Source organism: Triturus cristatus, chromosome 1_2 (assembly GCF_964204655.1).
Source record: "Triturus cristatus chromosome 1_2, aTriCri1.1, whole genome shotgun sequence".
NCBI lineage: Eukaryota > Metazoa > Chordata > Amphibia > Caudata > Salamandridae > Triturus > Triturus cristatus.
The window spans coordinates 318050427-318075087 of NC_140580.1; the positions used below are offsets into that span (position 1 = coordinate 318050427).

General features: G+C 44.1%; 1 protein-coding gene across 1 annotated transcript in view; it reads left to right on the top strand.

Moving 5' to 3' along the window:
* Positions 1-4431: 4431 nt before the first annotated feature.
* SCD (stearoyl-CoA desaturase) overlaps positions 4432-24661 on the top strand; it is a 69468-nt gene continuing 49238 nt past the window's right edge. Inside the window, exon 1 of the mRNA XM_085603880.1 lies at positions 4432-5122. The gene's annotated coding sequence lies outside the window, so the exon portion shown is untranslated. The remainder of the gene's footprint in view (positions 5123-24661) is intronic.

The following is a 24661-nucleotide window of genomic DNA, read 5'->3' on the forward strand; positions in this document are numbered from 1 at the left end:
CTGTGATGATTACTGCTGTGCGATCGGGCCGTCGCCCTTGTGCGTAGTAAGGGCAGTGACCCCATGTGCCAGGTGTGGCCACTGGAAAGTACAATGATTGTGCCTGGGTAAGCCGTTGTCGTGAGGAGAGGTGGACGTGGCGACCCATGCAGACCTGAGTCTGAATGAAGATCGGAACGAGAGCAACCTACCCCCCCAACTGTGGAAAGGATCAGAGAAACATACTTGCACATGCATAGCGACGAGCACTACTCACCAACAGCAGCAACTGCTGCTCCCCAAGGAGACTCTGGTCACTCAATCCTTGCAGGAACATGTGAGACTAATCTCAGGGCCAGAAGGCCCCAGGGGGACTTGTTCTGACATATGGAGCTTTGCACTTGGGAACACTGTTGACATTTAAAGAGAGTTGGAGTGGGATTCCTGAGATTCAGACTACAAGTGGGGCTTAACCAGAATGTCATATAGTGAATGGGCAATAACCACTACTGAAGTGAGAATGAAGTGGGACTCAGGGACCCGCCTATTGAACACTGGAGCCGTGACCTCAGGGGCTTGTGTGTATTGTTTGTGTATGCTGTATTTCTTTTTGTGTTTGTACATAAATACTTATTTTTCATAAAAGCAAGTATTTGACTGCACAATCATTTATTGCTGCTGCTGAACGTAATTTGAGTTGGGAGCCAGTGTTCAACCCATTGCATCTAACTCCCACTCTAGAAGCCATGGAGTGCTCGACTCATGCAAGTACTGAGAGTCAAGGGCTGAAGGGACACTTGGGTCAGTTGCTCAGGACCCATAGTATGGTGGGTCCTGGGACATTAAGCGTAAAAGGCATCAACCATCCCACTAGTTGGGCCCAGTAGCTTCTGGTTCCCCCGTGGCCCTGTGCAAGGGATTCTGACAGTTTTTCTTGGGTGTACAGAATTTTGAATATTCACTGTCCATTTGTTATACAGGGATGATCTACTCCTGGAATGTCAGCCTTTGGGGCAGAGGTTCTGGGAGCATCTTTGAAGACGATTGGTAGAGTGGCTACCTGAGCATCATCCTCTACTTTAATAAAGCATTATCAGGTATAAGTGGATGACTAAGACAAAGCTACTTTCTGCTATGATGTAATGTACATACTGAATGTTTAATAAATGTTTCTAGTTTTTGCTGCAACAAATGGTCTGGAGCCTGTTTTCTCATGATATACAAATTATGTTGACATACTAAGGTGTTTTTTTTAAGCTTGGATATTCTCCGAAGTGTTATGATTGGAACAAAGAATGTGATAATGAGGTAAGGCGTGTAGACTGGCAAAGACAGAATTGATGAATGCTTTAAAGGGAAATGATAGCAGTGATGTTATTCGCCAAAGGAGCCGAGCCTATCGATATCTCATTCATCACGCTAAGCAGGAGTGGGGTAACGAGAACTGGGCTACCCTAACAACTGCTTTTGCTGATAGGGACTCACGGAGGTTCTGGCAGATTGTGACTACTGGATCAGCTGTGCTGGATTTTGCAATCAATCCGAACATTGCTCCAGAAGCTTGGGAAGACCATTTTAGTCTTTTATATAAGGGTGACTCTCTTATTACGGAGCACCTCTGGGATGATCTGTCGTTGAGTGATGTCCCAGCGACTGATTTGATTAGTTTTACTCTTGCCGAGGTACAAGCCGCTATTTCGGCCCTTCCCACGGGCAAAGCTCCAGGGCTTGATAGGGTCCCCGGAGATTTATATAAACATGAACCCAGAGTCTGGGCACCCTACCTTTTAACAATTTTTAATGCCATTTCTATGGGTATGCCGATTCCCTGCACTTGGTTGGGTGCGGAGGTGGTCCCTATTTTTAAGAAGGGGTCACCCCTCCTCCCAGCTAATTATAGGCCTATCAGCCTGATAGATGTAGCCCAAAAACTCTTTGCCAGGCTGATTTTAAATCGTCTCTTAGATTGGATGGAGGAGTTTGAGATTCTGAGCCACTACCAGGCTGGTTTCAGAAAGAGTGTATCTACTACTGACCAGGTTTTTAGACTGAATATGTTATACTGGAAGACGATCACGGTAGAGGGCGGCTCCCTTTATACCGTCTTTGTAGATCTGCGTGCAGCCTTTGACCTGGTCCCACGCATGAAGCTATGGGTTGTTTTGCGTGACTTAGGAATTCCATCTTCCCTATTGGATATTATTATACGACTCCATAGTGACAATTTGGCCAAGGTTAGGTGTGGGAGAGAAGGTAACCTGTCATCTAGCTTCCCTGTTAACAGGGGGGTTCGGCAGGGTTGCGTCCTGGCACCAACCTTGTTTTGTCTTTATGTAAATGGTGTCATCTCCCACTTGAACGCGGTCCTTAATAGAGACGCTCCCAAGCTCGCTGGTACAGGGATTTCGGCGATTATGTTCGCTGATGATACCCTGCTACTTGCTAAGTCCCCAATGGGTATCCAACGAGTTTTGGACGGCTTTGTCTCTTTTTGTCACGACCGGGGGTTGGAAATAAACACGGCTAAAACAAAGTTTATGATTTTTAACCCCCCGAAATCATCGCGTCCTAATCCGACTATTGACGGCGTTAGTTTGGAGAGAGTTCAGATGTTTGAGTATTTGGGACTCACCGTGAATGAGAATTTCACTTGGACTCAACATCAGACTAAATCCCAACTAAAGTTAATGCAAAAAACCGGGGGGATCATTAAACTATGGAATAAATCTCACATAAAACCTATTGGTCCGCCACTTGAGATTTATAAAATGCAGGCCAGAGGGGCAGTAACTTATGGCGCTGAGTTGTGGGGACATAATTGCGCCCAAGATATTGTGACCATCGAAAATAAATTCTTTCGGCATTTACTATCCCTTCCTAGTAGTACTCCCCTTCTACCTCTTAGGTTGGATCTAGGAATAAGATCCATAAAGGAGGAATTGGGTTTAAAGCCCCTAACATTTTGGAGGCGTTTATGGGTAACACCTGAACTTATTGTTTACAGACAAGAACTTTTGGAACTATTAAAATATCCCATCATTCAAAAACTCCCTTGGCTAAAATATATAAAGGAAGAGTTTGACAGGCTGGGCTACTCCCCCTTGTGGACAAAACCAGAAGAGGCTTCCAGAACTATATCCCGCAAAGACCTGGTCAGTAGGTATTATGAAACTAATCAGTCTGTGTGGTTAGCGACTGATAACCTGGGCTCAATGACAAGTTATTTTTTATTAATGAAAGATTATTATAAACTTGAGACAGTGTTAAATGATATCAATCCCACTGGTCTCAGGAAATTATATTACATAATTCCATTACTCTGAATCCATTATTTACCCCTTCCAATCATACTTCCATCTTCCCCTCCGGTTAAGGCAGTGTCTGACCAATTGTTGAGGGCAGGGTTTCACTTCATTACGGTATGTCTTATAAGGAGGTGATCTAGACATACTTCACAGGGCGGCGTCAGTTTTCTTTCATAACAGGGGATTGGTTAGGGGGTTGCTTGTCCGTGAAGGCAGACTCACGTTCACATTATTATAATTAAAACGAGGAATGGTGGACTCAGAATAACAGAGTTATGTAATGCACTCGTGATGCGTGTTTGCAACAGTACACCTGTATTATGCTAAATAGAGTGGTAAAAGAAAAGGTTACGAGATCACATAAAAACGAGCAAGTCTCCGTTCACTACATTTATACGTTTTCAAAAGCAAAAGCTTAATAATATGTGACAAGGGACCTGTATAAACTCAGTGAACGATTACATGTATTAGGGATTCTGACTTCTCTTGAGCGGAGCCAACACTGTTGAAGATTGTTTCGGCGGTTGACATAAATTAAACATGTCACCAAACATCGGAACACCGTGTGGCTATTCAAAATGCCATTGAGCGCTACAAGTGGGGTGATCACCTGACTAATATGTTATTGGACAGCCAGCTCAGATGCACAACCTGAAAAAGAAACGAATGCCAGAATGATGTGTGCTGCATAGTGCATACTGAAAACATAAAACAAACAGAAAAATATTAGAGATCATTCACAGTATCCCCTCGATACTGCATTTCCCATTGAATGGCCAGTCATAACTGATGAAACAATATGCATCAACCGGTAAAACGGTGCTAGCAGATACATATATTTTCATTTAAGTCCAGTAACGAGGTATCTGAAAATAATAATTTAAAAAATGGGGTACTTGGGATCTGAAGGAAGGCGGTTGCTTTGCACGGAAGAGGGGTGGTTGATGGAAGCGAGCTCTTCTTTAAAATAAACTCATTAGAATTGTTGTACATAATAAAAAGAAATCGGTAAAGGAGTCGCTTCACATTGCGAGAAATCATGGCGCCTGCTCGTGAGCGTACCAACCCCCACCCCGCTTCATCCCCCCCACCCACCCCCAATGACGCAGTTACCTTCTGATACTTCACCTCGGTGATGCGACATCCCACAGTCTTTCACGCGGCGAGTGGAAAGAAAGGTATTTAGTTTCTGACTTGCACTGTGGTGATTTTACACGTGGTCATAATTACAGAGCAGTTATTATTCGGTGAGATTATATTTACAACTGCGTGTCTTCGAATGCGGGGACCGTACATGCGTGAGTCATGACCTACATTTTTAAAGAGGTAACTGTAGGTTATTGCCTCTCGAATGACTTTTACATGGAGGAAATAAAAAAACAGCCGGCACAGTCGTTGTGAAATGTTATTCAGGGATGAGGACACGCCGTCGCTTAACACTGGAGGCAGGCGAGTTCTTCCCCGTCCAACAGCAGATTGCTCTGAGCCAATAGGTGGACGGCCACGAGTGGCACCAAATTCCCAACAGCCAATAGGAGGGCGCGGGCGCTCGTCACCGCTGAGCGTGCAACACAGGGCAGGAGCATCCCCAGACGCGCCCAGCCATCCTCAGCCTTCACCAGCAGTGCATATAACTGCAGCGCTGCGGCCAACGACGTCCATCGTGTCCTACCTCTCACCCCCTATCACTGTAGCAACGGACAAGTCTCACCATCACTGCTTCAAGCTAAACCAACACGAAGCACGGGTGAAGAGCATAAGGACATAGTCTCCTCTGGGGGGAAACTAAAACTGTATTTTATTCATATCTCCCGGATTTGGAAGAGTCATTTTCTAAGGTACGTGAAATCTTTCGCATTTGTTTGTGTCTTATGTTTTTCGACATAACATATAGGCCTACTGTGTCGTAGCACTCTCATACACATACGCACCACACATTCTATTCCTCGAACACGCTTATCTCATATCCCACAAAAGTGGCAGAGAACCATAGGGACTGATATAATGATTTTTCTATGTGCAAATCCTATTTTGCTAGTTGGTATTACCGACTGCAAAATAGTGTTTGCGAGTTGCTATTAGGAAGGGGCGTGCCAAGGGCGTACCTTCCTAATGCAGAGTCCACTGGGTGATCCAGGATTGTTTTGCCACCCAAATGAGATCACAAAAAAATCGCAAAAACTGTCGCAAATGGGGAATGGTATCCAAAGGACTTATTCCACTTTGTGAATGATAGCAAAAACGTTTTTTTAAGAGCAGGCAATGGTCCCACAGACCACTGCCTACCTTAAAAAAAATGAAACGTATGTTTCATTTTTCTCTTTGAAACACATACAGGCTGCATTAAAAAAAAGTTGTTTTTATTTAAAAGCAAACATACATGGTGGTCTGCTGTCCCCAGCAGACCACCATCCATTGTTATTATTGCCCATTCTGAATTGGTCGTAAATTGCAACCTGCCTCATGAATATTGATGAGGCAGGTAAATTACGTCCCCATTGGCAATCGCTAATGGGTTTGAGACACAGTACATTTCATTTTGCGGTTCTCTAATTGCACGTTGCAAACAATTTCAATTAGAGATTCACAAAATGAAATGGTTGTGCAACTGTCCCTTATACCTGTATTTGACATATTTTTACTGTGAAGGACTGAACTGGATCTCATGGCATTAATCTAATAATGAATTATGGTAAATGTGATCCACTACCATTTATTAATAGTGGGATCTGGTATGTACAACATCTGCATCAGTAAGGAGCATTAAATCACGGTTATGTAAGTGTACAGTCTGTTCAGTGATCAGAGCGCACAGTGGTATATGTTTTCACGTATATATCTGTATTCTACAGAAACAAAGATGTGCACTGTCTCATTATTTCCCTGTGTGTGTGTGTGATTATTGCAATGCAGAGTGGATTTGAACCTATAATTAAACTTACAATTTTAGACAATGCTCTCCTACTTTTGAATTATGGATTTTTACTTTTGTTGTTCAGGTATCCAGTGAAAAATTATTTAATTGTGCTTGTGATATAAAATACAGATTGGCTAAGGTGCATGTGTTCAGTAATCGTGTCTCACTTCGCTTACATTTATAAACCATTTTACCTTTTGGCTTCATTGTTTTTCACCCTGTCACTGCAACCAGTGGATGCTTATATAGGACCATTATGTGCTGTTTAGTTCATTGTTCCGTGAGGTGTGCATCGGTGTCGGACTGGCCGTAGCGGGCACCAGGCGTTTCCCCAATGGGCCACCAGGTTGGGGGCCGGGTTTGGGCCCCAGGGGCAGTATTTGTAACCAGGGGCCCGCAATTTCGCCCCCTGTAACCAAATCAGCCAAAACCGTCCCTAGCAACCAGCTCAGCCATTCTCCCTTGTTCCGTGAGGTGTGCATCAGGTCTGGACTGGCCGTAGCGGCCACCAGGTATTTCCCCAGTGGGCCGCCAGGCTGGGGGCCGGTTTTGGGCCCCAGGGGCTGTATTTGTAACCGGGAGCCTGTGATATCGCCCCCTGTAACCAAATCAGCCAAAACCGGCTCTAGCAACCAGCTCGGCCATTCTCCCTTGTTCCGTGAGGTGTGCAACAGGGCCGGACTGGCCGTAGCGGCCACCAGGCATTACCCCAGTGGGCCGCCAGGTTGGGGGCCGGTTTTGGGCCCCAGGGGCTGTATTTGTAACCGGGGGCCCGTAATATCGCCCCCTGTAACCAAATCAGCCAAAACCGGCCCTAGAAACCAGCTCGGCCACTCTCCCCCCCCCCCCCCCCCCTGGAGCCAGCAGAGCTGTTTGCCAGCGCCTGTGTTAAGTAATTGGAGGGTTATGACACAGCAGAAGTTATTGACAACATCTGTTGTGCTTGGTGAATGGAGACGGCGGTAGAGTAGTAGATAACTTAATATTACATTTATTTCACTATTAAATTAGGAAGGTTATGGCACACCGGTAAACTGTTTAATATCATATCCTTTTCACTGCTCAGGGAGGAAGGACATGCTCATAGCACACCAGTACAATGTGAAATAAACATATTTGTGCTTAATAATGCATTATGCACAACATTAACATATGCAATTACAGGCAGATTTGTTTGCTGATTTTGGCCTCTGTATATCCCCCTTGGTTTCATAAACTGCTATAAACATTGTCTTTCAGTAATCAGCATACTATGACATTGTTGCAACTGAGTGCAAGAACTATGTCACTTGTAGCTGTATAACTCGAGAGCCCTGTCTCACTTTTCTGTCAGCACTTACAAATAAATTGATAATCCATTTGTGCCATTCCCGCTTTAGTTTGTCACCATTCATATGTAAACTCCTCCGCTTACTTTGGAGAATCCTCCAACTCTATGATGGGCTTCATCACTCAAAATATCATCAAAGAATGTGGTAAGGTGTCTGACAAATCAAGATGCTTGTGAAAGAGAAACACCGACACTCGAAGCGAGTAGAAGTTTATGAGGTTTATTTCATGGACCAACGACGACGAGCTTCCATTCAGATCAGAGCGGCAGGCAACTGAAAACCCATACGCTCTAGAACCAGATGAGGACTCGAGACCATGGGTTCCACCCAGCTTAGAACACAAAAGCATTTCAAACATAATCACTGTGCAAGCAGTGAACAATAAAACATAAGAACCATAATGAGTAAAGGTAAAATACACAAATACCACACCGGCTGGTGTTTCATTGCCAGTCAACTGAGTCTGTGCTGGTAGTACCATCAATATGCACTCTTCTTGGTTAACGCCTGTTTTCCTGGCATTCTAGCGTCCAGAAGATCCTCAGGTGTAGGATTGTCCCTATATTCTGTCCTGCTGACTTTTGGCATCCCAATCTTAAACTGATCTCTTATGAATTATACACTGGTTACAGGGGTTGATGCCCCAATGACTCCCCCATGCAGTCTTGCGTACAACTAGCCAGCTTTGAGGGCCCTGTTGTATTTAAATGCGGAGGTTTATGCCCACCTTCCTTTATGTTTGTGATTCCCAGCCAACCTCATATGGATCACTATGTTTCTGATCATCCCAAAGGCTATTCTTTATTTAGACCTCACATAGTTTAGTTTCTTTCTTGCTTCATGAATAGCTTCATGGAACATAGCTCCCCATTATTCTTGACTCTGAAGCAAATGTCTTCTGTAGCACTGCGTGCTTTGTGTGCTCTTATGCATATGACATGTACAGTTGAGTCTGCTCAGATGTTGTCATTAACATTAAAGCTACAGGGGTGTGCAAGGCTGTATAAGGACAGGGTGAGGTTTTGTGATGGGCCTAGGACTTCAAAGGAACGGTGAGTTGTGCAGAGACAGCAGTATGTCAGGCTTGCTTAATATTCCAAATCTCCAAGACATTTGGGAGTCAGTGGCCTGTCTTGGAATCTCCATTTTGCAGAATGACCGGTTACTTACTGGTAATATTCATTACTCGGAGTCGTAGGCCTTCCCGTCACAGTCCTGGTTCCCATCCCTCCCTCCCTGTTCGGCTTCTTGTACTTGGTGGTACAGGATGTGCTGCAGTGGGTCATGGGTTATGCACCACCTATGTGGGAGTGGCCTTGATGGTACGGATGGGCTATGGGAGTTTTGCTTGAAAAGTCTGGGTTTTTTTTCTGTGGAAGTAATCAAGCGTAGCTCATGAGTAAATGACTGTGACTGGGAGGTCTGACGAGGAGGTAATGACAGTTTAGCTCAGGTATCTGTCACGATTTTTCTGTTAGACACACACACCTTACTGCACATGACACCCAATAAATGTGCCTTGTATTTCTCCTATGGCAGGAGTTGGTAAAATAGAGGTACTGTTCAGGTTCACCTTCTAGCGCTTTCCATGCTCCTGAAATGTGCAGAAAGTAAGTGCGACGCATCATTTTATAATGCAGTCCTCTCTTAGCTGCAGCTGGTTTCCGATTCCCACATCATCCATTATTCATCACCCTTGTCCTCTCAACTCGTTCTTTGGTTGCTATTCTTTCGCCTGCTCACCGAATCCGAGGTGTGTGACATCTCTGACTTAACTGAAGGGAATGAAAATGTGATTCATCATGCAATACAATCTGCTAATTTGACCACTGATAAGCTTTGGAAAGGAGTTCGGAACCTTTGTTCATTACAGCTCAGCGCCTGCTTCCTCGTTTGGGTATAACGTAATTAGTAATCTCTGCAGTGGCTTCAAGAAAGGACACTGGCACGTACATAAGCCAAAATTAGTCTTGCAGGATTTTGATAATGTATGTGTGCCCATATACCAATATAATCACTTTCAATATTCGTGTTCACTTGATATAATTGTTGTTGGTCGATGATCTAAAGCAGTCGTCGTCTTCAACGTACAGAATTATTTTTAGGACAGTCTTTGTGGCAAAGTGTCACTGTGACAAAAAACACGGATCGAACATAATGGTGACTGTTTTAGGAAAATGTCTCCGTTTTGTGACAGCCTGTACAATATGACCAGCAGTTCTGCCTCTCTACTGACCATTTCGAGCCAATCGGTAGCATTTGGAAGTATCATCTTGTTTTCGTATGCCAGTTTTTTCTCAGGCCAAACAGGTTACGATTTTTACCTAACACCGTTACTGTCACGTTGCAATGATCGACTTCGTTCTATTTCACCAGAGTCCTTTCCTTTCTAGCTTAATGTTAACAGTTTGACTTTTTTGACGGAACCTTAACAGGAATGGACAAGTCCGTAAAATAAGCATGACTCAGCGGAAGACTGGATAAAAGTCGTGCCTTCCAGAAATCTTTGGCAGATCAAGGCATTGCCATTGCTAGCTGCCATTAATATATCATTTAAAAATGCTTTCCTTGTATACCGGGATGTCTTACCCTTACTGCCGCTGCTTTTGTGAAGAAAGACAAACAAAAATACATCTTATGTTTTTTACAGTCGCTTATTTCTGAACCTCCAGTCCACAGACCAGATGGTAGGTAATGTGTCTGTTACTTGGCAACATGTCGCCTTATCTCACAATGCATGGAGAAGTACGGGATGTCACAGAGGGAAGATTTTATCAACAGAGCGTGTGTGTTTTGGTAGTTTTACTGACATGTATTCAGTGACCTAGATAAATTCGCAGGATGCTTCAAGTTTGCTTATCGAGCCTTAACGCGTGGGGAAGGCCAACATGACTAGTTTGTTTTAGAAATTATCTCAGGAAGTGGTGTATGTGTATGGATGTGTACTTGTAGCAGAGATGGGAAGTGGTATTTAATTTTGTGCCTGACCAAAAAGCTGGACTGATTTTCTTTACTGTTACTATTTAGTCTTGTTTCAACTGAATCTTGTTACCCATCTGAGGCTCAGATTGCTCTCGGTGCCAGCAGCTGTCAGAACTGTGCCGTCGAGATTGAACTCTTTGTTTTAGGACCAACTGATTTTGCTTATTCATCAAATCTACTTGATGGATTCTTGTATTACCAGGTTAGTGTTAAGACTCTCTTATGTCTGTCAGTAATTTTCACTTAGAAGTATTTTAGGAGTGTTGCTGCTAAATGATGTTTACCCAGCATTTATCCCACTCTATTAAACAGTGGCTACCACTAAAATGCAGAATACCAGAGTACCTGTAGGTAAAATGCTATAGTATCACCATTTAAAACAGTTGAAAGTCAATATTTTACAGCGTAGTTCATACAACTTTGGCCATCCAGATTAAGACTGACACCACAGTTGGCCCATATATCATCCAGCATTCTAACCCTCAAAGCACAAACATGTTAGGAACCAACTGTGACTACAGTAAAGAAGAACAGGACAGTATTGCGTGGAAAAACAGAAGGAAGGGGATAGAAAAAAGCTAAACAGGAGAGAATGGCAGACACTTCTCCCTCAATTAAGAGAATACGAAGCAGAAGATTAGACACAAAATGATATTGCATGGATATTATTAGACCTGACATTCTTAGTAGGAATGATCTTCCCCCAAACACTTTGCCTTCACTTCTCCTGTTTTGCTGAATTCGTTTTAGTTGTCCTCAGGATTCTGCACACTTTACCACTGCTAACCAGTGCTAAAGTGCTTGTGCCTTCTCCTTTAAACATGGTAAAATTGAATTACACCCCAAATAACACATTTAACTTAATTGTAGGTCACTAGTAAAGGTATTACATTTACCCAGCACCTGTAAAGTAAATGCTACTACTGGGCCAGCAGCACCTATTGTGTCACCCACTTAAGTAGCACTTTAAATAATGTTTCAGGCAGGCAATTGCAGCCTATGTATGAAGGTTTAAACTGCCATGTCGGCCTGGCGAAATAAACCTTTTAAAGACCTGAACCTTCCTTTGTAATACATATAAGTCACCTCTAGGGCAGGCCCTAAATAGTCCTTAGGGCAGGCAGGGTGCCTTGTATTTAAAAAGTCTGGTGAGTAATTGCTTCACAGTTCCAACAATACATGTACAGAAAGAAAGTAAAACACACCTGGATTGAATAAATCAAATACCATATATTGTCATCTTATTCTCTTTTTTTGTTTTTATAATTTTTGTCACAACATAATATGGCTGTCACAAGTTAACACAGATAATTGAAAACGGTGAAGGGGTGACTTGTGAGTGATTAGGTGATCTAGAAGTGACAAAAACTATAAAAACAAAAAAGAGAATAAGATGACAATATATTGAATTTAATTGATTCAATCAGGTGTGTTTCCCTTTCTTTCTGTACATGTTTGGATGGAACTGTAAAGCAATTACTTACCCGACAGAACCAATTGTAGTACATATTATAGACGCCCAGGTTCTGAGGGACACTGGGTCACCCCATTATACTTGATGTACTTTTAGAAAGGTGGCATTTTATTGTCTAACCATTTTGTGCTTGCAGCCTGTTCAGGATCACATGACTAGGTCTAGTTGGCCTTTGTGTATTCCTCCCAGACAGTATCACAAACTTGGACTAGACGTTGGCAGGATGAGGGGCCAAGCTGTCACCTACCACACTTTCACTTCAGTGGGCCTGCATCAGTTTTCCATTCTTGAACAAACACAGACCGGACACCGGACAACACCAGTTTCCAGGCAATGCGACCCGATTTTGATGAAGGGCAAGATTTGTGACCAGTTTTTTAAAGTCTACTTGGTATAAGTTTTTTAGGAACCATACTTACCTGAATATATAGAATGAACTACATGTCCATAGATCTGGATTGATCATCTGTACAAACTATCTTGGAGATCATTATGATTTTACTACTTAGGACATCTCAAAGGAAACACCAGTGGATACACACCTGTAAATTGCAGAATAAAATTTGGAAGACTGATCATCCTTAATAGTTTCTTTTGAGACTAATACGGAACTGCAAGTCAAGGTATCCCAAAAAGAAACAAACATCCGTTCTTGTCCTCTTACAAGCAGCACTATACAGTCTGGAAGGTGTATCATATTGATTGATCTCATATATGCTTCTTTGGAGTTAAATTCAGTCTTGATAAAGATGGTTCAATAAGGATAATACCATCCAAAGCGTCAACGCATTGATACCTAATCCGTGCTGTGGGTTGGTACAAAGGATATTTAATAACTTCCAATATATCAAGTTCCTATCTCAACGTGATTCAAACACGGTTATGGTTTAGTAATGACAAAGTGTATTGTCTTTTAAATACTCTCTTGTTTTCTTTATTTTCCAACTGTTTTATCTCTCTATTTGCATTTGGTCTTGTTTCATTTATATTGTTGCAAGTCATTGGTATTATTGTGTATAGATATGAAAAATATGTGATTAGATTTCCTGTGACACTTCGTTTTTTAATATGAAAAATTGTTTTTAATGATTTTAATAAAGTGATATGTACAAATTCTATTACCATACGTGCGTGTTGGCACACTCGTTTTTGAGCAGAGGCGATATTCCTCCCTTTGTGTTCTCCTTGGATTGAGTGATACGTTTGTTTTGGATGAATGTTAACACTGAGCAATACATGGTCTACCAGAGGTTACATTGCTATTTAGACCTGCATCAGCACGCACAGAAAGGATTTCAAACTAGCCTATTGTGACCCCAGACAGACCTGGGACCAAGGCAGGGAGGCAAGAACTTCGATACACCTCCTTAGGGGGAAAAACCCTGGAAGATTTTCCTACTTAAAAGTGGGCACCAGGTATAAAAAGGGTACCCTCAATGCCCTGCTGCTTGAGGTCTATCATGATTGTTGAAAAAGAAGACTGGACCTATTCCCGTTATCCCAGGCTGAGTGACTCTGAGGTTCAGCTGACTGATCTACTGTTTTGAGTTAAAGGGGCATAACAAGCTCCAAAGTCTTGACCAGCTTCCTGGTCCTGCAAGTGTGTGTCCCTGGCCCCAAGGGGTACGTTCCTTCCCATGTCCAGAGTGCACTCCTTTGACTCAAAAAGGAGAAATCCTGTAGTTTGGGCTCTTTGAGACCAGGAACAATCCCATTTGCTCTAAGATCTTCCTGTCCTCGCAGACTGCCAATGCAGAGCGTCCAGTGAACCCAAACCTTCATGCTACAGTGATCCCCAGCGATTACTAGCAACACGAGAACTGCACTTCGTGCTACAGCTTTGACCGACTGTGGTGACCACCAACACAAATCTCCAGCAACGACTATCTGCGACGCCAGACAGGATCTTCGTATTACAGCGGCGAGCATCCGTGATACTCTTCCTGCTCCTCACGGCCTCCCACACTGCAAACAGAACTTGCTGGACTTTAGAAGCCAGCTTTTTCAGACGGACTAACCTGCTCCCTATATTAGGCCCATGATCCATCATGCTCAGCCTGAACTTGTGACTTTCACCCGGTCACGCAGGACCAGATAACTGCAAGTGGTACTTTGTGCTTTTAGGCACTATACTAACCCAATTTTAATTTAATTGTATACTATGGTTCTACTGATTGAATGTTTGTGTTTTTGATGTCAGGTAATTTATTACATTTTAGTCTATTTTTTCTAAAGTGGTGTGAGATTTTTCTTGTACTGTTTTCGATGTTTTACTGTTTAAGTGCAGCATAAATACTTTACACATTGCCTCTGAGTTAAAACTTACAGCTTTCGAGTCAAGCTACCAGATGGCTAAGCACAAGTTAATGTAGTTACATTTTATGGTACACCCTGATAAGGATTGTGGCACCTGCTTGAGTAGGGTTTTACCCTCATCACCCAACAACGCAATTTCTCACAGTTGTGATAATATGATATAGGAGCATAGCAATGTCAGACTTTACATCTGAGAAAACACTGAATAATAGCAAAAAAGGACACGCAGGTGACAGTGTTGTTGTTGTGGGATTGGCAAAGAAATATCCTGTCCTCAGTTTGGAAATTTGAACAGTTTATTTACAAGTAGGTTACCAGAATAGCAACATAAGACTAAGAGCTAGGTGCCAGACTTCCCAGATGGCACTCTTTCAAACAACCTTTAACCCTCATGCATTCCATCCCCACACAACACACATTCTACTACATTCAGCATTCATTACCCACATTCGACCATTTCACAGCACTCCAGCAAACATACATACACTTCCACTCCATATTGACTTATACAGGTCCCCATGTAAAGTCATTACATTTCCTTGGAGCCCTGTGCCCCCTCGGAGGTCACTTTCTCTACACCAACACCCAAAAACATAATACCCACCTCACCCCCACTGTTCAGTCTTCACCACTAAATCCACCCTAACACAAAGACAATTTTTATGTCTAATGGAGGATAAGCATAGCTTAGAAGAGAAGTATGGATTTAAACTTAGTAGATTGGTGATGTGTTCCTATTCAGGCCCTTCATTTGGCTTAAAAGGACGTCTGGTGGGTCAAACTTTGCTTCATTCATCTTATTTCCATTACAGGCACGCAAAGGACGTAGGATGACATGCAGCCAGATGAGGTGCTTAGCAGAAAGGCCAAATGTTAGTTGAAGGCCATGTCCCACACAACGCTGGCCCATTGCAAAGCATATTACCCTTCCTGTCAAAACTCTTAAATGCATTGGTAATAGAAGAGGATTGCACTCACCATTTGATTTGAGTTAGTGGCATTTTTAAAGTGTTGCAATTCCCATTGAGGATTCCTAGAGCTAAGCTGAGGAGAGCTTAGTAAAAAGTAAGTTGGTGGAGAGTGACTGTTTAAGTAGACTTTGAAGTTCATTGTTGAAACCGTGAATGTGGTAGATAAATTCTGCTCTGAAGCAGAAGAATAACATATGTTGGTATTGCAGAGAACAGTAGTTTCACATTTAACATATATGGTTCACAGAATGGTATTTCTGTTAGAATAATAAGGAACAAGCATTTGCTAAACCGAAAGCTCTCGCCTGCAGGTACAGAGCTTATTGACTTTGCCGGTGCATGTTGAATTTATCATAGCTTATAAACAAGACTATTCCAATGTTATGTTAGGGAGTTTTTCAAAGCGCTTGTATACCCAAGGGTGTCTTGGCACTATCTGAGCAAAAGGCATGCTAGACGAGCACATTTTAACTATTGAACAGCCAGGTTTTAATCTCCTTCCTGATTGCCAACAAGGAACGAATTGCTCTAATGTGTGGCGGCAGGCTGTTCCATAGCTTAGGTGTGCCATAGATGATGCTCCACCACCCCAATTAGCTTTTTTTAATTTAGGAACAGTTAGGGTATTAGTTTGCGCAGCGAAGATCTCTACTGGGGACATACCATTTAAAAACCTTCCTAAGAAACTCCAGGCCTGTGTTATATAGTTCTTTATGAGCAAGGCATAAGGTTTTAAATTTAGCCCGGCTGCGAATTGGGAACCAGTGTAGTTTTCAAACTTCCTGTGAGATGGAATGATATTTGGGTAGCTTAAGAATCATTCTGGTAGCAGCATTTAGCACCAGTTGCAACAGACTTGAGTGCTTTTCTCACTAAGTAAAGACTATTGCAATAGTCAAGTTTTGAAAGGGCTAGTGCCGTGATCACATTTTTCCTATAACTATCGGGAATATAGGGCAGTATTTTCCGAATAATTAAAAAAATATAGTAGACTGAGGAGGTCACCTCTGATACTTGGGCTCCCATATTGAGATTGTTGTCAATGATGACTCCCAAGTTTTTAGCTATGGGAACGGGAAGTGGGGGTTGAAGAAGTTGCTCCGGCCACCAACTAGGGGACCATGATGGAAAAGGTTTCCCGAATGTAATAAACTCAGTTTTACCTGAGTTGAGTTTCTGGCAATGTCTGCTCATCCAACAGCTGACAGCCCCGATACAGTCTCGACACCTTTGCGGACCTGACAAGTCATTCTTGGTCGCAGAGATTATCAATTGTGTATCGTCAGCATATTAAGTTACATCCATCCTAAAACTTTTAATGAGTGGGGCCAACTTAGCCACATACACGTTGAATGGCGTGGGGCTTAATGATGATCCCCGAAGGACTCCACAAGGCAAAGAATAAGGAGTAGATTTGTGCTTACCCAATGCTACTGTTTGTTTCCTATCATTGAGAAAGGAGGTAAGCAGATCCAGCACCTTGCCCTTAATTCCTATCTCGACTAAACAGTGGATAAGGGTTCTGTGATCAACTGTATCGAACGCAGCCAATAAAACCAAGAGGATCATGACTGCGGAACCCCCATTATCCACTGTCATCCTCACTTCTTCCGTTGCTTTGAACAGGGAAGCTTCAATACTGTGTCCTGGTCTAAAGCCGAACTGAGTTGAATCTAATAGATGATTGTCCTGAATATCTTTAGATAGTTCTATAATCACGATTTTTTCGATGGTTTTTTAGGTCAGAGGCAAGCACGATATTGGGTGATAGTTATTAGTGTCCGTACACCTCAAGTTAGATTTTTTGAAAAGGGGGGAGAATGAATGCCTGTTTCCATTTGCACTAACACACCCGTAGAAAACATGATATTAAAAATATTCGACAGGTTCCTAGCGAATATTTCAGGAGTTTGTTTCAGTATCTTTACTGGACAAGGGTCGTAGGGAAAGCCAGATTTGCTTTGCAGGAGAAAAGTTGTCACTTGTTCTGGCGTGATAGAGGTACATTTGTGAAAGTAGGAATAAACCTGCCCTGGCTGCATGAATTGCTCAGGGGGAGGCCTGTTGTTAATATTAAAATTATTAAAGATTCCATTAACCTTTTCTTTAAAAGAATTTGCTAAGGAATTGTAGAACAATTGACTATGATTAGAGTCATTACTGTTAGAAGTCGTTGTAAGTTTCCTGACCACCCGTAATAATTCCTTGATCAAGTTAGAAGCTTTATCTTATCAAGGCAGTGTAGTAGTTTTTAGGTCTCGCCTTTGCAGCGCGCATGCGCTGCATAGGAGGGGACCTCTTGGAATCGATTTGCTTTTTCGGGCAAAAACATGCACGCTCCCGCAAGGGAAACGCGTTGTGGGTCTGTTTTTTGGGGGGGGGGGGGGGTTTGTTGCTTGTCTGTTTTTGTTTAGCAAACCAATGTAAGCATTTACGCCGGAAAGGTTTGGATTCGCAGATTCTTACTGCCGTTGTGATTGCTGTTTGGTGGAGGCAGTATGCGACATTGAATGTGGTGTTGTATACATCACTTTTCTTTTAGGTTACCAGATGTGTGTGCTATGTAAATTCATTTAAGTTTCCGAAACAACGCAAACGATAGAGAGAGACCGAAAGACACACGTGCGCGACTCCCAAAGAAAAATACATGCTTCTGGTGTACGGGCCCCTGGTATATGGCGATTGTACATTGACATGTAGATTTCTTATCTGTGACTGGTAAATGATGTTGTTTTGTTTAGTGCTTCACAGGTCCGTAGCAAGGCTGCGCTCCCAAGAGGTTACTGTTGCGTGTTCTTTTCATTGACAACTAAACACAGCCACATAACCTCATTTTCCCCAGCACGCTTGAATAGGACCGACTCTACTGCTGAAAAGACGTCAAGAAATAGTCCCCTGCAGTCTGTGAACCTGCACATCTGCAGCCCCAGCCACCCCTGCGGCAGCTCCCTTGCAGACAGACAGCCACGGCCAAAGGTGCACAAAACCCCGGCGCACTTGTAAGTTTGCATCATGGCCGTGTGTTTTAATCACGGTCTCCCCGCTTAGCGCATTGATTTACTCTGTATTGGTAAATATGATCACGTGGGAGTCGCGGCCAATGGTTGAGGGCGCAGCCTGCAAAATACTATGATTGTTCCCGGGGAGGGGAGCGCATACAGTTAAGTGTTACCTTTTATATGAGTGCGAGGGGAGCCTGAAATGTCATCCAGTGGCGCTATAAGTAACTATTACGTTGACTCCCTCATGGGGCATGAAAGTGAGTAGGTCTACGGGGCCTGCTGCGTCCCAGTGGGGCATGGTCCGGCCTCCAGGGCCCCGGGTGGTACCGAGGCTTCCGACTTCTCCGCCTGCAGCTTTGCGCACAAGTCCGCAGTCTTCCCGCCTGCCTGGTCTGGGGTGCACTCGCAGCCGCCGGCCGCCACCGTGAGTGGTCTCTACCAGCCCTACATGGCCCATGCAGCGCCACTGGCGGCCGGTGCCAGCGGTGGGGTGCTATGCGGTGCGACCCTGGCTGGAACCGCTCTCCGCCTCCTCCGCTGCAGCCTTCCCTACCTTTCACAACCCGTACGTGGGCGTCAAGCCCGAGAGCATGCCCGCCAAGAAGAGCGAGTGCTCATCCTTCGAGCCCCAGCCGGATGTCTGCAGATGTACCACGTACAGTGTTATTACTGATACTGCACAACTGATTTACACTGCAAAACTGTAATTACTCTCTAGTGTCACATTTCATTTCAGTATCAACTCGTACTGGACTTTTGTTTTTCCATCAAACACCCCAAGGAGGGCTTTCTGTACTGATGTATGCCCACATAGAGTGTTTTCATAATATTGGTAGGCGCGCATATGTGTATTTCACCCACTGCCCACGTGCTACGAGGCTACGCTTGCTGAGTACGCACGCTAGACTTCACACACAGTATACAGCATCTGTAGCTATGACGAACCAATTAGATTATCTACGAATGTTTAAAGTTGTTATTGAGTCATTTTAGAGCGCCTAGCATTTCCAGCATTGATACATATGCAGAGGGTGAGTTGTTGGATGTGAGCGTGAGCTCAGCTCGTCTTGGTTTTCAGGAGGAGTGGTCAATTTTTCGTCTGTATAAACGGAGCATGCAACATTCGATCAGACGCATCACTTCTGTCAGCTCATCAAGAACGTCTGTCCAGTAATCTGTTACGGCGGGCCAATGCTACAGCATGTGTTTTAATCCCACTTAAGGTGAAGGACAGCCGGTGTATGAATAAGGGAATATTTTCTTAAATTTACCGGGTGTGCGGTAGGTTCTATGCAGTATGTTAAACGGAATATATTTAAGCTTTGCCTTACGTGATACTTTTTGATGATATACTATGACCTTATCCCTCTCTGTCGTTTAATACTTGGTGACGGCTACAGTAAATAAACAAGCATTGGCATAGCCAATAGGTCTCGCCTTTGGGACCTTATAAGTGTTTAGCCATGCAACAGTTGATGTTGTTGCACCAAGGATAATGGGCTGTATAACTAAATACTTATAAGGTCCCAAAAGCGATACCTATTGGCTATGCCAATGCTTGTTATATCTAGCTAGAGCGATCTTATAAGCATGTCTATCTTGTTCATCATACTGTCTCCTCCAGCTCCTTTCAATCCTTCTGCAGGATTGCTTTTCAAGCCTCAGAGCTTCCGTAAACCAAGGTGCTAACAGATCCTTTCTATGAGTGTTTTTAGCTTTGGTGGGGACAAGGTCACGGAAAGTGTCTGATAGCCAGTCTGAATAGCTGTTAGCAGCTGATTCAGCATCAGAAGGAAGTAGCGGTTGATTATCCTTCAGAGTCTGAGCTAATGCTTCGGTGTTGAGTTTACTCCAAGCCTTATTCAGAATGGTTTCGAGGGTTTGACTAATAGGAAGTGTTCACTAACACTTTCAATATTAAAAGAAATTATATAGTGATCCGACCACACCACCGGAGATATATTTTGAATTTGTAAGGACGGATTGTTGGTAAAAAAGAACATCTAACGTGTGTCCTGCTGAGTGTCTGGTCCCCAGAATAATATGATTGAGTCCTAAAGATTTTGCAATGTCAAGCAAATTTGCATTATCTTTATCAGCTATTACTTCCAAATGGAACTTAAAGTCTCCCAGAATGTAAAAATGATCAAATAGGAGGCTATTTTCTGCTAGTGCTTGAAAGGTTTGTTAGAATGAATTTTTGCTGGCCCCGGTGGACGATATAGAAGAATCCCAGCGAAAGTCGCCTGATTCATTCTGGATAGTTTGAATTGAAATGATGTGCAGTCGTTGTTACCAACGACCTTGCAGGTAGCCGTATATTCGCTCCGGTAAATTAAAGCCAGTGTACCCCCTTTTCTTAGTGGTCTCTCCCACCTGAAGAGAGAATAATCCTTTGGAACCGCTACTGCAAAATCAGGACTGCAAGAGTTATCGCCCCAAGTTTCTGTGATTAAAAAGTCCCATCAAGACACTGAGGGGCATAGTACAAGGATTTATCGCCGAGTCATCGGCACTTTATCGCAGCCAAAGTGGCGATAAATTTATCTCCCCATTCACAAGCTGGTGCTAACAGCCCACAGCACCAGTTTACCCGCGATAGCAGCCGCAAAAAACATCGCCACAGAGGATCACCGCAACTATCGCTAATGAGATGCAGAGTGGGCGTTCCCGTGCCAAAAGCTGCGACCACACCACACCTCAACTTTCTCAAGGACCAGACAGATAGGCGATAAAAACACAAAACAGGCAATAAGGCGCGTTATCACCAGGAAATCTACACCTGCTTTGACCTGGTGTTAAGTGGGACGGCAGCCAGCACCACAAAAGGGAGACTAGCCCAGGGCCACATCGGAAGGGCAACAGATGCCATGGAGCCACACATCATGCAGCCCGGACACCCAAGAGAGCCACAACTCCCACCGACACCACCCCCCCCGGACCTCCCCTCCCTGGCAACCCCTCCCCCGCCCAACAAAGACATGCCACATCAGCTACACAAAAACATGTACAAAATATTCTGCATAATGTCGCACAATCACAACAGTTGAAATGCATGTGTCATCACAGAAATGAGCATCACACAGTCACTTTCGAAGAAACAAATGAAACTTTATTAACATGAACACCGAAATGAAATGAAGACACATGGCAGCTCCCCGCGGGACAGTCCGTAGGTGCCTGCACGAAAAAAAACATGATGAGAAGGTGTGTCCTGCGCACATCAAAGGACAGAGAGAGAGCGAAGGAGAGAGGAAGAGAGGGAGGTACAGAGAGAGAGAAGAAGAGAGGGAGAGAGAGAAGAAGGGGGAGAGATAAGGAAGAAGGGAGAGAGAGAAGAAGGGACAGAGAGAGAGAGAAGAAGAGAGGGAGAGAGAGAGAGAAGGGAGAGAAAGAGAGAGAAGAAGGGAGAGGGAGAGAGAGAGAGACGCCCCTGCGCACCCAGGCCACTCTGCTCACCTGCTGCCACCGGTGTGTCTCCAACCACGTGCCGGTATGTAGAGCAGTACACCAGGACACACATCTGAGTCAAAGCCGTCATCTGAAACAGAGTCCAGGTACATGACTGGCACAGTACACACACTTGCACTAGATAACATCGCCTACCCGCCCATGCACACCCAGGCAGAGGCATCACAAAAGCACCTGCCGCCCACAGAGCATGCCCGCCCATGCACACTCAGGCCTCACTGCTCATCTTCCACCACCGGCGTGTAGACTGGATGTCCCACCACGTGCCGCTACAAGCCCAGGGCCCGCGGACATGGCACCCTCCACACCATGCAGCCACACACCGCAGGCCACTAGGCCTCACGTTTGGTGCTGGGACTTGAATACTCCATGACAGAGGACATACCAGTGCACCCGGCAACATCGCAGGCTGCACACCCGCTCAGCCCTGAGTATGCTGTGTCTCCGTCAAAGAGCCCGGTCTTGAGTTTCATTCTGAACTCTGCTGGGGAGGGTGCTGTTCACAGGTCATGGGGTAGGTCATTTCAGTTTTTGGTGGCAATGTAGGAGAAGGAGCGCCCCCCCAATATGGCTGCGACAGAAGTGGGGGCTGTGAATGGGATGGCCCGCAGGTGTCTAGAGGGCAGTTGGAAGTTCAGTCGATGTAGTGTTGTCTATGGTCAAGGAGAGCCTTGTAGACGTGCATGAGGATCTTCAACTGGAATCTCTTCTGGATGGGGACCTAGTGGAGGTTTCTGAGGTGGGAGGTGATGTGGGTCCGTTTAGGGATGTCCAGGATGAGTCTGGTTGCAGCGTTCTGTATGGTCTGGAGTCTCCTGAGGAGCTGGGTGGGGATACCAGCGTAGAGAGCGTTGCGTAGTTAAGGCAGCTGGTTACGAGAGCCTGTGACAGTCTTTCTGGTGTTAACTGGGACCCATCTGAAGATTCTGCAAAGTGTATATAAGCAGATGGAGGAAACACGATGGCCCGCCATATTGCAGTTTTGGTGCCCAGTGACAAGTTGGAGGTGACGAAGAGTTGTTGATGGTGTTCAATCACCTCCGTGACTATGATCATGTTCGCCTGCGGACTGAACTTCGTCTTCTCCTTGCCCTTCCCTGTCGTCCCAGGCTGGTCGTCCGGGGTGCTTGTGGGGTTGCGCTCGTCCTCTGCGCCTGTTCTGGCTGCCTCCATGGTCCTTGGGTGTAGGTCAGTTTGTGTGTGGGTGTTTTTTCTGTTTTTATGGCGATTTTTCCCACCCGCCAGCTTTCTGTTGCAGGCCTGGCGCTGCTTATCGTTGATTTCCTCATCACGCTTTTGCCCAACGCAGGTTTTTTGGTGTTGTGATTTGTGTTTTTATCTCCATCAAGGTGGTTTTATCGCAGACATTGTCCTCAGTTTCGGCAGAAAATGTTTCTTAGCCATGTTGCAACATGGCAGAAGGTTTAAAAAAAGCTGTATGAAAGAGCCAGCATTGACAGCGTCATACACTTTATTTTTAGTTTCGTGCTGAAAGTTAAGGACAAAAAGCTGTATGAAAGAGCCAGCATTGACAGCGTCGTACACTTTATTTTTAGTTTCTGCCATGCTGCTCTGAAGTCAGTGCAGCTGTACTATATATCTAAAGAAAATTGACACAATATATCTCACTTGGGCAAGACCTATTGGCTTTGCCATTGTTTGTTTTTATTGACCAAGCACATGCACGCCATTGAACAGGCTACCAACATGTAAACGAATAGGATTTTACATATGCAGGCACCAGTAACGTTTTTGCTGGGTGCTTTGCTCAAAATTTCATTAGAAGTTGATCTCTGAATTGTTCTAATCAATCTTTTGAGTGTTACTGGTAGGCTATATACATAATGTAGAAAAGGGCCTTCCTTAAGTGGTGCGTATGGGTGGGGTGACGCTTACATTCAGAATGCAAAGCCCTGTTCAAGATAAATAAATAAAGGCATATATTTTACATTTTCCAGGAGATGTATTTTAATCACAGCATTCTACGCACAACTCTGTAAGATTCCTTTTGGGGTTCCTGCACGTCTGCATTGATCTAAAAAACGATACATTAATCTTTATGAATCCCCCACCCTCCACCCCTTTGCTGAAATGGGAGAGCTCTATGGCATCTGCGATGGCGGTTGCCAAGAGCGAAGTATCTTCGTTACTGCAAAGAGGCTGAAAGGAAATGGGTGAATGAAGGCTTCTTTGTGAACAGCCCTCAAACAAATTACTGTCTCTCGACGAACTCCTTTATGGCGAGGAACACCTTTCGTGGAAACGCTGATGTGCTACTGTGAGACAGCTTTCCGTGCTATGCTCCGTCATCATGCTGTTAAACCTAGCTGCAATCTACATGGATGTACTCATGGCCATACTGGCACATAAACTTATCTGTGATATGTGGAAAGACCAAACTCGCTGGAATCAGTAGCAGCAGTCTGCATAGATGTACTCAAGGCCTCACTGAGTCAGTTATACGTAATGAGTCTGCCATGGGACACCTTTCAGCCTCTCAGAGGCACCAGCCCGGCTGATAAACTGACTAGTTTGCCATCATGCCACCATCTCTTTGAATGTACCACATATAATCAATTATATCTATTTTCTGCTCTCTCCTACAACCAAATGGGGAAAGCCTAATTTCAAAAATACCGTAATCTTGGCATATAGCCCAATATGAATGCACAATTTAAATTAAACAATGACAAAAAACGTTTCCAAAACATTCAATGAAGTGAAGGTAGTATGAACACAAACTGTCAAATTTCCCATGGTTCTGTGGAAAAAGGAAACCATAAACAGGCATACAATGTACCAAAAAATCAAAGGCTTTCTGACAGACACAGAGGTACCTTAGCAACAAGAGAAGGAGGATAGGTTTTAGTAGCAAGAAAAACAATAGCCCTCAGAAGACAGCGCCTGACATTT